The 13,917-nt window shown below is 44.7% G+C and overlaps 1 protein-coding gene across 1 annotated transcript in view; it reads left to right on the top strand.

Moving 5' to 3' along the window:
- The window catches only part of sulf1 (sulfatase 1), a 78,087-nt gene that overhangs the window by 27,220 nt on the left and 36,950 nt on the right, over positions 1 to 13,917 (top strand). The window contains 1 exon segment of the mRNA XM_063873758.1: positions 6,092 to 6,173. The gene's annotated coding sequence lies outside the window, so the exon portion shown is untranslated.

The raw sequence follows: 13,917 nt of genomic DNA, 5'->3' as shown, positions 1-13,917 counted from the left end.
AGCCCACCGAGATTACGGATTCCGTGCACGCACATAAAGTCAGCGAGCACGGAAATGAAGCCGCTGCGCCCAGAAAGTGTAAATAATACGCTATATTGTCTTTTGGAGCTGCGGAAAAGTGTTATTAATGACTCGAGTAGTTTTATGTTTTGTGTAGTCGGCCCCCTTGTGTGGCCCGACGTGCGGTTGCGTGTTCAGGGGGTTCTGCTAACCAGTTGACCACAAACCAACAAACTTTTAATTTATTTCAGGAATTGGGTCGACAGCGTTCGCATGCAACCTCAGAACCAGAAAACATGTTTGTTGAAGTACTCGATGAATGGAAATAAGGGATTAGATGTTCTCCAAGAAAAGGAAATTATAGCTGTTGTAGGTTATAAATGATGTATAATATTTATAATGAAATGATGCAGGAGCGTTTTAATTCTTCTTATGTTGTCTGTCCAGGTTCCAGATATGAGATCTAATTTATTCATATAATAAATTGTACCATGTGTGGTCCCACCGCACGCCATCTTTGTTTCTGACCCATGAAAGTGCAGCACGTCATAAGTCCCGTACAGAAACCACTGTTGCTTTGTTTCGACATCAAGGAAGTCTCATTTCTCTTTGCTGTCTCTTAATCAAACCTCTGGACATGTTCCTGAGATGCAGTCTGAGATATGGTAATACATTCACTGATGACTTTTGTGCCATACCACCCACAAAACAGCGACCAAGCTCTCAAATGCTGCATGATTTGATTTTAAAAGCATATAGAATATAGTTTATATTGGACTAGATCCATGCTAAACTGAAAAACCCTAAAAAATGTAACATTTTCTTTGGATTTGCAGCTTCTTTTTGTATGAATTCTTAATATTTTTCTACTTTGCTGCAAATCAGGTGAACTTGGTGACCTCACAGAACTTTATCAAGCCCTTAAGAGTTCTTTACAACCTCATATAGATGTATTAATGATAAACTGGGTGTACATTAACCAGCATTAATGGCAATAACGATAATTCATTGGTGATTTAATAGCGGTATCATTTCCCTGGTTGCTGCGTCCTGCAGATTGGCTTACTGTTGTTCTGGTGCGGGCCTGTTTGTGCAGACCAGCGGCGGACATGATTTAGTTTTGTTTTGGTTCAGCTGCTCGTGGTCCTGCTGGGCCAGGGAGGCTGGGAGGTCTTGGAGTTAAAGAGGATATGGGTAGAGAGTGATTTATTTGCAGGCTGAGCTTCCCTCTGCCTGCAGACCTCTGAGCTCCCAGGAACACAAAACACCGGCTGGCTGGAGACTCATGTGGGAAAGAAACTTTAGGGAGATAGGTTCTCATCAACTCTTATACCTGATACTCAACATCTCAAACTGTGTCAGTGGAAATTAAGTCCTCAAGGTCTGGTGTTTGGACCCATTCGTGGTGCTTGCTATGTTCTTATCCCTCTCCAGCCAATAATAGAAGCTATTTTGTGAGCATTTGTTTGAACAATTGGCGATTTCATGCATGTTTTTATGCAGAAAAGACAGGACAATATTTGAGGATTGTCATACCTAGCTTATAAACTCCCAATTCTTTCTTTTTCTAGTTTTGCTTTGCAGAAAGTGCTTCTTCAATAAGCGTTCTTTATCCTGACAAAGGAAACTATCAGTTTTTCCCGAGGACAGTGTGCAGATGTGTGATATGCAATAGTTAGGTCTACAGAAAGAGCTTTATTTCTCCAGAGAATGAGCGCCTCAGGGTTTGGTTCACACACCACTGGTATCTGATAACCTTCTCCTATCCAATGCATGGCCAGAGCCAACTTGCCAATAATGATTGGTATGTGTTTAAGACTGAGCCCAGAGCTGATGTGGGACAGAAAGCGTCTCTGATGGTCTCTGTTCTGCACCACAACTCCTTCATACCGTCTCCTTATTAAAACAGAAAGAGCCTGATCTGTTTTTCCATTGATGAGGCCCATTTTGCAGGGGATTATGGGAGCATTGTGAGGATGGCTGCTGTGTTGTTCTGTTGCTAACACGGAGAGGATGTGGGGGCTTTAATACTTCAATATGTTTTGCATTAAGTCAGAGCATGTTTGCCTCCCTCGGGGAGATAGACATGTGAGCAGATAGAGTTCTCTTCCATTTCTTGTGGACCTGTTTGGCCTCGCTGTGAGTTTGGAGGAGGGGAACAAATCAACTGTGTTTTATTAAGAGATCCTTTAAAGAGTTAAAACGCTGGAGGTGAAATGAGAGATGGCTTGTAGTGAAATCCCTTGTAAGAGAGCAGTTTTTACAGACCTAATTCAGGCTGTTACCTTCCCCTCATGCTCTCTGGTTTCGGCGTATTTGTCCCTGTGGATTGGTGGTTTCTTCCTGCTGCTAAAAATGTAATAATGTAATATCCATTATTGGCTCCCTGAACACTCTCTCTCTTTCAGACGCTCAGCAGACTGGATATCTGGCTTTCCTGCTCATAAACAAAGGCAGGGGTTCTCTGCTTTGTGTGTTTGGTATTGTGGTCTGGGCAAACCCGGCTTGGCTCTGTTTGAACAGCGAGGATAAAGGCTCATACATTTTAATATATTGCCCCCATGTCAAGCAAGAAGGAGCAAACACAATGCCAGGGGGGGTGAGCCGTTTGGTAATGAGAGTCAGCTTCAGAAGGACTGCTGCCATGTTTACAGACGAGAGGGAGACAGTAACGTTGCCAGGTTGGACATTAACCCCCCGCCTTCTCTTTTACTGGGACCTAACGGACATCTGGAGGAAAGACTAGCGGTCTCATGTGGAGAGTCGGGACGATTCATCAGCCGTCGATATCTGCCATGCTGGTCGCCAATGACCTTGGCCGGTGTTTACTGGTTGATTTGCTTTAATGTTGCGCTAAATGTAGGTTATTTGCATTCAGACTCTGTTACTATTCTCTCATCTGTTTCGGAGCATCAGGAGAAAGTTTAATACGTGTAGTATACCCCTTTTTATTTCTGTTATCACTTTCAAACAAAGGCTCTTGATGTTTGGAAAAGAGGAACTTTAAATCTGACCAAAAGCTCTGAGATTCCCGTAAAGATTCTGAACTTTTCTCTCCGAATTTTGACTTTGATCTCAGAACTAAAAAAGAAATATGTCCCTGTTGGTCAGATCCAAAGTGCTCTTTCAAAGATGGTGAGATGAGATGCTGAAAGGCTTTGAACATGGATACATTTCACATCGATGTACCCTAGTGCAGTGCCATTTAAAACCCAGTAGAGTATTTTCTCCTGTGCATTATCCCAGTTACAGATTATGGAGAACCACCATCATCCGGCCAGATTAAGAGGAATAACAAGCTTGACTTTTTGCCCGTTCATTAATCCGCAGTGTTTATTCCACTCCATTTGCACTCAAGAGGAGGGGGATTCAGTCCAGGACTAAAGTGTCATAACGTCTAATCCCATACCCTTCCTCCAGAAGGTCAAAGGTCCCGCTCCCACAGCTCGGACCGTGTAGCGATGCATTCAGGGTCAGTTTATCTGCAGCAGCGTAACTGAGGTGGATCCTGGAGTCCCGTCGCAGAGCGCTAAGTCTCATGCCGCAAAGCCGCTGCATTGTTTGGGGATTATCACTGTGATGTTGGTTCTATTTATAGCCGCAAATATTGGCCTTTCTGCTGCATTCCAGATGGCCTTCATGGCGAGGAGGAGTTGCACGGTAATTGACTCACAAAGTTTGGCTTTTTTGCATCACTCACACACACACACACACACACACACACACACACACACACACACACACACACACACACACACACACACACACACACACACACACACACACACACAGTGATTGAGTGTCTTGTCAGTCAAACGCAGGGGCTCTACTTGAAGTGTTTTATATTCTGGGATGCACTTATGAAGTCTTTATTGTGCTAGTGAAGACATTGAAGCCTCTCTCTTGACTTCCTGCTGATTCACATTTCTGCGTGTCGGCTGCCAGCAGTCTCCTTTTCTTTGACTTGGATATAAAAGCCGAGCGTGTGATTCCTTTTTGGCCGTCGACGCGAGCGGACCGACTTGCTGTTTGACATGGATCACCGTTGTGTAATGTCGTTACTGAACAAGCCAAGAAGAGCACGGGGTTCATGTGGCAGCCGGGATGTGATGTGGAAAGTGCACAGAGCTCAGTTTATAGGCAATTTCTGTCAGACGTCTTCGCTCTGCATACTTGTGGCTGAGCTGAGTTACAGTTCCTCCAGAGAACAGGAAACACACAGCTTTGCAAACGGACTGATTTATCCCGATATCGATATGTTTGCAGCATGAAGCCGAGGGCATTAACCGCTATGATCTTTCCCGTCTTTTATCCCCATTTATTCCACCTCTAATGATGTCGCCCTCCTAATCCACACTTTCAACGACAGTTATTCCCAGCAGGACGAGTTACAAGTCAGGAAACCGTAACATGATTTCACATGATTCACTTCAGGAAAATAAGCTTGTAGAGTTTACTGTGACATGTTTAGAGTATGAGAACGTCTAGGGATTATCTCTGCCATGCTAAGGAGGTTCAACTAAAGTCTGTGTGTTTGTTTGCAGGATTACGGAAAAATTACTGGCTGGATTTTTGTGGAATTTGGTAGAAAGATGAATCGAAGGCAAAGGAAGAACTTGTACAAATATTGGAGCAGATCCAAATAATGGCGCAGATTTGTGACAATACAAAGTAGGGCATTGGTGCATTCATGTGGCGTCAGAATAGGTAAAGAAATTCCCAGCAAAATCAGAAGAAGGACTTCCCAACTTTGGAAATATGTCCAGGAGGAGCACTTGAATGGACCATTGTTCCTGATGGAGGTCTGCGCTCATTGTACTTTGCAATCCTTTAGTTCCTGAAGCTCAATCCCTCAATAGATTAGCAGAATACTTGTTTTATTGCTTACTGTAAAGCTGTCACCTTATATTTATGCTTCTCTTTACATACCTGGATGGGATTGGACTCGTGCAGAAACTCTTCCACGCTGTAATGTTGTGCATTCCCACAGCCTGTTTATCTAAGCTAAAGGCTATATATTATTTATGGGTGTTTTTAGAATCAGTCAGCATTCAGGTTTGATTTCACCATCAGCTCCCATGGTGTGTGTCGAGGCGTCCATAAACACATCCATCAGTGAGTTAAATCCCAATATCTTTCCAGTTTTTAGGCAATCAAATGAAACCCTGGCATAGCTGCAGGATCTTTGAGATTTATACACATATTAATGTCTATCCCAACATGTCCCTGGGTTACTGTGCCAGTATCTTTTTTACCGGCGAGGATTCATGGGTAGAATAAGCTGGACGTGTACCGTCACGATACAAATCCTTCCACCTCCCACTTACTTTATCCTGAGAGTCTGCAGGCGTCCCCTTACGGATGTTCTCCGGATCCTCCGGACATCTGGAGCCGGACACGAACAGGAAATGAAGAATGAGGAGTTAAGAGGATTCTTTTAGGATATGAAAGGTCGGAGGAGAAGAAGTGGGGGACCCCCTTTTCACAGTTTAGACGGGGCTGCAGACATGTCTCTTTTCCTTCTAATACCTTCTTTCTTTACTTTGTTCATTCCCTGCTTACTGTCTTTATTCAAGCACTGGGAGATGGCTAATGCATTGCATCAGTTATTATCAATACAAAAGGATGTTTTCTGTACTTTTACAGTTTCTACCTCTTCCTACCTTGCTTTTATTTTGTTTAATGCTGTATTTTAATCTTTTCTTTGTCACGACAATTGCCACAAAAAGTTGCTCTTTTGCTCGTAATAATTGAGTGAGCACTTTGGAGCTTTATCAGATTGTTTCAGTAAAATGTCAGACATCTAAGTTCTCAATTATGTTAAGCAAGCAGAAAAAACCCAGCTTTATATGCCTTGTTTCTCTCTAACTCCTTACAGACATGTGCGTGCATTATTAGCTCATATCTCTGCACACAAACCCAGGATAGCTCGTTGTTCTGCTGAAACATCGACTGCTTGATGCCTCTTTTCTCCTTTTCGGCCTCGTCATTATGGCTGAGGTTCCACAAGGGGAGATGAGCGTCACCGTGAGATATTCTGGATTCCTCTCCTCTGTTTCCTCCCCTCTTCTGTCCCTCTCTCTCTCTGCAGGACTGAGAGGCGACATCATATGCCCCGTCCAGTCAGAGAGGAGGAGGTCTGCTGAAACACAGAAGGAGGCATAGGATTGCAGGTAGGATTTATGTGTCATCACTAAACCTCTTTTCACCCTCGGTCTGAAACCAGAGCCCAGTCTGATCGGCTCTGATGTGATTTGTCAACCAGCTTAGAGATGTCCCGCCCCTTACCCTATCACGTACTATGTTCTGGAAGGACGGGATTCACAGGGATTTTAGCCTCTGCAGACCATTTACATGCACAGAAACCTATAGACAAACTAAAGGAGAGGGAGCATGGCCAATTACTAATTTTACTCCCACATTTCTCCCCCATTTTAGTGGGCTTTGTTTGTGAATATGAGGCCCCCCACCCCGTCTGTACTCATGCATATTCAAACACACACAGTGAAAGGCAGCTTGGCTCCTGGTCAGGGTTCCTACTCAACCCTGGTCCTGGATCAGGTCTGATGGCAGCCAGCAGGACAGTTACACAGTGCACAGTAGGGGAGGGGTGGAGGGGTCTCTTTCTCTGAAGCTTTGTTCCCTGCAGCAGCTGAACAGTTCTCAAAAAAGACTTTCCTCCGTCCTCTCCTTTCACTCTCTCTGACTCTCTGACGGTCGATTCAGGTCTGTGTACCCAAGGAAATTATCTGCTTAATTGGATTATTGGGGGTTTTCTGTTTCACACACACACACACACACACACACACACACACACACACACACACACACACACACACACACACACACACACACACACACACACACACACACACACACACCCACACACACACGGGCTGCAGAAGAGTGTTACAGTTTAACACTATTAGGCCACAGCAAGTATAATCCATTATAAACCATTGGCATATTCTTGGAAACATCCTACAGAAAGTACAGGATCTCCTTCGCTCTGAGGAGCTTTTCTTACCAAATGTTCGTACTTAACCTGTACAAATGGCCTTAAAGTCGTCAAATCAGTCTAAGAATGACCTACAGAACACGTTTAAAGTGAGTCTGGTTGCACTATGGTCTGTCTGACGGCCCTCCTGGTCGTCTCCTCCAGCGTCTTCTTGGCTCCAGTTTGTAAAATCGCTCGCAGGCATCGCTGGAATTTGCACCTGTTGCAGACCTGGAGCTCCTGTGGCTCGCTCTTTATTAACCACAGATCTGAGAGCAATGGAAGGGAAAAGTGAAATGAGGGGAAAGCAGCATAGAGAGTCGGGCCCAGTTCCAAACCTACTCCTTTCGCTGGGAGGGTCCTCCACGTTAAAGTCTCGTTCCAAACCAACTATTGGTTAGTAAAAGTTTATTAAACGGTCCCAAATGAAGTCTGGATGGTCCTGATATTTCCTCCTTTAAAGATGGAGCCCCCTTCAGCTGAGAGAGAGACTACAGCTGTATCTGGATTTGAGTTTGGCGAGATGTGTATACCTATTTCCATTCTGTTGGAAAGTGCCATTTTCCACGGTGGTGAGGCGTCCATGCTGCTGGTTTCCCCCACAGCGAGAGAGTAAGCGGGGTCCAGGACTCAAAATGCCTCTCTTCCCAGCCCCGTGCGAATCACAAATCACAGCGAGCCGCAGAGCTTCCCCTCGCCCAGGAAACCCAACAAACACCCCGTTAAAAGCCGCAGCCACATCCCCATGTTTTCATCTCGCTGGGCTCAGAAAACACAATCTGTGTTTTAATTAGACGGGTGCATGTATCCCAGTCCTACATGTGGACTCCAGTGCACGTCTGATGAGATCCAAATTCAGTTCTGGTGCCTCGTTATTACATTTGGTGGTGGGATTGTCGCCATTAAAAGTAACATTACCCCTTAAAATGTTATATATTGAGTGAAGTTGTGTAGTTTCAGAACACCTCGTCTCCTGTGATGGCGTCTGATCACATGAGCATGCATTCTCTGCCATAAACTGAGGTTTCTTTTTCCGTATACTCTTTAGCTCTTGGTGCTTTCTGACTTGGATGAAAGATTGTAGTGATGGGACGTCTGGATCTGAAGTTATCAGAGAAACAAGCTACTGCTACTGTCGCGGCAACCAGACAGAAGCTCAGACTTTTGACCTCCTGAAGCATGAACACTGGAGGAATCTTAACCAGGAAGCTGAAAACTACATCTCCCATAATGCAACGCTGCACAACCACCAAACGAAACTCCAGATTTTTAAATATTTAATATTTTCTTATGGCAGAAAATGACAGACTATGCAGTATTTATAATTGAGTTACTATAAGTCAACATGCTCTGTGTGTCTGCATTGGTCTCCCCACTTTCTGCTGACCAATGACAAGCCCGTCCTCATCGTCCAGGCCTCCGAGGGGATAATTGAGCGGCCTATCTGCCTGATGCAAACCCTAATTCTCCTCTCTCAACAGGCCGCTGTCGGCATGCTTTGAGGGATTATTTTCAGCTGGGCATTCTGAACGTTACAGCACACATAGGCCTTCCTCTTCCCCATGTACAGCCCCCCCCTGCTCTCCTTGTCCCTGCCTTTCACCTTCGGATTAGTGAGTCCGGCTTCCGGAAACGAAGCACCGCTCGGTGAGAACGAGACTCCAAGAAAAGCTGAAGGACAGGAAGGAGTCTTCTGATGGTCGGTTTTATAGAAGTTGACAAAGAGTTGGCCTGTTTTTCACAGAGATATCAGGGCACACCGACACTACTCAGGAGGCTGAGGGGAGTCCATGGAGGGGAATTAGTATTTGTTGAATGCATTATTGTTTGTTGGTTTGTGCCTGCAGAGGAACTGTGCTTGCCTGATTAATGATGAGCTTTAATTATCTTATCTTTGACACATACATGTAGAAATGCCTTCTTTATTGAGATTAAAATGTACCCTTGCCGTTTTATATTCACGTGGGACTTAATCAGATGGTATACAGAGCTGGATTACTTCATCAAACAGACAGCTATTGTACAAAATCCAGCCCCGCCAAGGCCATAACCAACCATGAAAAGTGAAGCAAGTGTACCCAGATACGCTCCAAGTTTTTATTGGTTCTTCTCTAGCCAACGTTTCACCTTTCCACCGAGTTTGAAGAGAAATGGTTCAGAAGTTTTGCTGTAAACCTGCAGACAAAATACTTCTTAAGCGGAGGAAATGACGATGTTGGTCCTAGAAAAATTAGAAGAAAGCAAACTGGGGCATGAGCTGTGTTGTTACTGTTGTCCAGAAATAGAGAGTGGGAATTGGGGAGAAATGACCCTTTATTGAAAGACTTGAAAAGTTTCCAGTTATTGAATTTTGCACTGAGATTTCTTCCTCAGTAAAATGTGACCCATGATTCAGGTTTGGTCCAAAATGCAATGGGTTCTTCTTTGGCCAAAGCTCCACACTCCCACCAAATTTCAAGACAATTGGTTGAGTAGTTTTGCCGTTATCCTGCAGACAGACAAACAACTACACATGAATAAACAGAAGAAGTAGGACATGGTGGCTGTTGTAAGACCAGAAATACAGGGTGGGAATGGAGGGGAAATTGCCTTAAATTGTTTAATTTTGCTCCAAGATTTCTTTCTGAGTGAAGGTGACCTGACCCCCACTGTGCGTCCCATTTTGGTCCAAGCAGAAAAACGACTTTATACATTTCTTTAATCCTGTGTGTCTTTAAGAGGTCTACAAGAAATCCCACTTTGTGAGCCACTTCTGCTGCTCCAGTTCTAGAGATTGCCTTGCCCCCCTCACTTGAACCTGTCTTGTCTGACAGAAGGCAGCATCACGTTCTGTAAACTAAGGAGGAATCCTGTTTTATTCCCGTCCTCGGGGCTGTGTTTGGATCTACCTGAGCTCCTTTGTCTCAGCTGTCAGAATGTCTTTGATCCCGGGCCTCGGACCCCGGCGGAGCGATCGGTATCTCCGGCCTCATATCTTCATGGCTTACAGCACTGGTTCCCAGCCATTTACCCAACAACACCGAACCTGTAGGCTATCCCAAATCATTTCCGTCATCCTGTGATTCACCAGATAGGACCCTCGCTATCTTTCCTTCTGGAGAAGTTCTTAGAAATGCAGCTTTAATGTGCGTGTGGTCCGACAGATTGCTATTGGATTTAATCATTACTCTGAGCATGAGTCTGGAGATGCATAAGAGAGGTCTGAGATTTTTGTATGATTTACTTTTAATGAGTGTGTTATCGGGCCCCCCAGGTGGAGGTACAGGTTTGATCAGTGTGTGTTTAAGTGCCTCTGGCAGCGAGCGAGAGCCAAGGCATCAGAGCCTGACAGTTGTTATTTAGAAATCTGGATGCATTTACGGGTTATTTCTTGTCAAGATTTATCCAATATAGGCCACATTCCTGTTGTGTTAGATACATGGAAGTATTAGGAGCACCTGTTTGTCGTTACCAACCTGCCGTTTGGTATACAACACGGGAATCAGACTTTAGAATGATCAGTGTAAGGATTAAACTGGAAGAACATAGTGTGTGTGGGTGTGTGTGCACCATAAAGGCAGTGTTTTGTCAGTGCTTTCACTAAAGGATAGTCACTTATACTTCACATGAATTCCAGACATTAGAGCACTCCTAAAGGACCTTGAGATTAGGTTAAGTCATCAAACACAGTATTATCTCCCACTGTAATGGGCTTTCCCACTGTTTGCTTGGCCAACATCTGCTGATAGCACATCTGGCTCCTGACTGAAGTGCGTTCTCTAAATCCTATCATCATTACCCGCCACTTGATCTCAGGTTACTGTTAATGGCTTCATTGTGTGTCAGTGTGTTCCCTTTGTCTGCAGCCCTACCTGTGAAGCAGAGGTGTCAGTAGTCATGTTTATTGTACTGGGAGCCTTTAAAGTTAAAAGAAAGCCTCATTATAATTCAGAGTTAGCTGTGAACTGAATGCTCCTCTCACTGAGAGCGTGCTCACATCCTCATAATTAACTGTCATTGTGAAGGTTTGCTCCATTAAGATCTTTATTAGCCACACTTCAAACCCCATTAACACAGTTTGGGTAGAAGTGCTTTTTGGTAATTCAATCAAGATTTGAACGCAAGTCCAGGACACTAAAGATGAATATTTATTGAAGTGAATGTGTAAATCATTAGGATCATTTCTAATGACTTGATATGCACATTGTGTTGATCCACATAACAGCAGAGTTTTCCCTTTGACTTTTAAAATGACCGTAATATTTTTTCATTCAGTTATTTATTGGGCAACATATCTTCCAACAAAACAGACCAACGTAAGTTTACAAAATACTTAGGAGTCATTTTTTAGACCCAGAACGAGCTGGTGGTGAAGTCTGATCCACAGCCTGAATGCTGAGCAGAGGTGCTAACATGGGAAGTGTTGGATCAGATTTCGAGGGATTTGTCGGGGGGGGGGGTCTTTATTCCTGGTATTGTGAGAGATGCTGCCATGCATGCATGCATGCGTGGTTTCCATGCATGAGTGGGGGTTGCGTGAGGAGAAGTCCTTCCACATGCATGTGCTGCATGTTCAGCTGTCACTGACCCCCCTCCCTTCTACTGTATTCCTGTCTTCCTGCTGCACATTCATGACCAACTGTGTCCTCTGCTGCTTTCCTGCTGCACCCCCGTCCTCTCAGCTGGGAGGGGGAGGGGTCCTGGGAGCCAGCAGGACCAAAACAACCTGTAGATTCTAATGAAACAACAACAAGGCAATGTCCGTCCCCCACCAAGGTTACTCCGATACCCAGGATCTAGACGAGGTAGAAGTCCTGGCGTTAGCGCTCCCCCTGCACAGACCCCAGCTATGACACCCCCTATGTATCTCATTCAGCCTCAGAGAAAGGGGCTAGTGAACCGAGCAGCCCCCCTCCCAAATACGGGTTCCCCCTGCACCTGCAGACTGATCTGAGGGTAGCAGGGTTGAGAGGAAAGTGAGTTTAAGAGAGGAGGAAAGACATCTCAGATCCAATCAGAGAGGGGTAAACCACCTTAAATCTGTCCCTGTTAGTGAAGCAGAGTGAGGGGCTTGGGGAAATCATGGAGCAGAGTGAATGGGGTTAGCATAGACAGTCTGGCCCCCCCGCAGGTCATTCAGTCATTCATAGGATGAGGCCGTTGATAGACCTCCCTCCTCCATGGCTGTTGTTGTGTCGGTCAGAGGAAGTGAGAGTGGAGCGTGCTCCTGCAGAACATGTGGACCCGGTTCTTCGGAGACCCTTCCCTCCCAGAACCTGGTAACCCCTCCCGGCTGCATGGGTTTATGATGTTTACAGTGTGCTCAGCTTATGAGAACCCTCTCTCCCCCCGCCATCTTTTATCCAGTGAAGAGCGCAGGGATTTGGTCGCCCCCAGTCCGCCTGAAGGCCCTTTGGAAACCTCTGGGCCGTGAGAATGGGGGGCTGGGTCTGAGGTGTGTGTTGGGATGTGTGTAGCCATGCAGGAGGGGCCAGGGACAGTCTTTGTGAATTTAGTTAATCTAATTTGAGCTCTCTCCCCCCTCAGGGCCTTTCTCTCCCCCTCACTACCGCTGCCTCCCAACCCCAGCGCCGGCCGGGCAGAGGTTCAGGGTCCCGGTGAAAACAGGCTTTGTTAACTTTAATCCAATATACGTAAACCTGGTGGGGGGGAGCTGAGGAGAAGTTGTGGTATCACTCTGCTGCAACTATGAGAAGTTTCTTTATCAATGGAATAAAGTTTTGGTCAATAAATCACAGAAAACAGAGGAAACGTTCTGTTTAGTCAGTTCAAAACCCATAAATATAGATATGTAAACCTGAGAAAAGCAGCACATGTCCGCATATGAGAAGCTGAAACCTGATGATACTCACCTTAATATGATATAAGACACAGAAAAGCAGGGAATCTAATCTAAAACTGCCCTTTTAAGCTATTTTGGCATTACAAATGACTCAAAATCATTAGTGATTCAGACTGGAACAGTGATTATTCTAAATCAATCCAATAACAATGAGCATTTAGGGTAAAACGTGTGAGAAAATAGTTAGAAATGTTCATTCCAGTGTCTGGATGTCTTCAGATGTCTTGTTAAATTAATTTAAACCTGTATTCTCAGATATTTTTCCATTAAAAATGACTTTAAAGTTTCTCAAAATAGTTTGCAATTGAGACACCGGCAGTAGCATGAAGAAAAGCAGAGTTACAGACAGAAAACATAGAAAAATGTACAATAAAGGAACCACAATGCATGCATAAGCACCTCATATTGCAGAATAAATACTTACAGGTCTGCTTTGTAACCAAATAAGTAAAAAGACTTCCTCTAATTTGTCTAAAAAAGCAGATAAATTGAGTCTTTCTGCAACATAGCCCACTCAGAAGGTGTTGAATACACAAGTTACATCAAACTAATTACCCATAAACATGATTATAAGGACAAATTAACCCCTCATTGATGCCGGGTCTCTGTGAGCGTGATCAAAGTGTTCATTAGGGCGCGTTAGTGGAGCCGTTTGAACCTAACGGAGGTGTTCCTGCAGCCTGTAGGATGTAAATGAGGCTTTTCCTCCGGCGTTCACACCTCTGATTAACTCATTGTCCCGCTGTCGGATATCAGCCGGGCTTCAGCTCGTTAGTGCGAGTCTTTGAAGCCGTCAGGGACGTGTAATCCTTTTCTGACGGAGGACAGTGGTTCTGCAGGATGATTAACGTCCTGTTTTTATTTGGGAGTCAGAGAGGAGTGTGATTAAGACTTTTCTTTTTGAATAAAGCGTATAGGAAACCTTCATGGTCTGTTTATCTAGCAGCACTCCCCCTTCTTATCTGTCTCTCTCCCCTGCTTTGTAATTGTACTGTCTTTCCCTCTGCCCTCCTCCTTGACTGAAGGCAATAAGTGGTGAAGGGCAGGAATGCAGCGGGGAGGATTTATCACACGGAGG

The sequence above is a fragment of the Eleginops maclovinus genome, chromosome 21 (assembly GCF_036324505.1).
Source record: "Eleginops maclovinus isolate JMC-PN-2008 ecotype Puerto Natales chromosome 21, JC_Emac_rtc_rv5, whole genome shotgun sequence".
Lineage (NCBI taxonomy): Eukaryota > Metazoa > Chordata > Actinopteri > Perciformes > Eleginopidae > Eleginops > Eleginops maclovinus.
The sequence above is the reverse complement of the archived record's forward strand: the minus strand, read 5'-3'. Positions and strand labels throughout refer to the sequence as shown.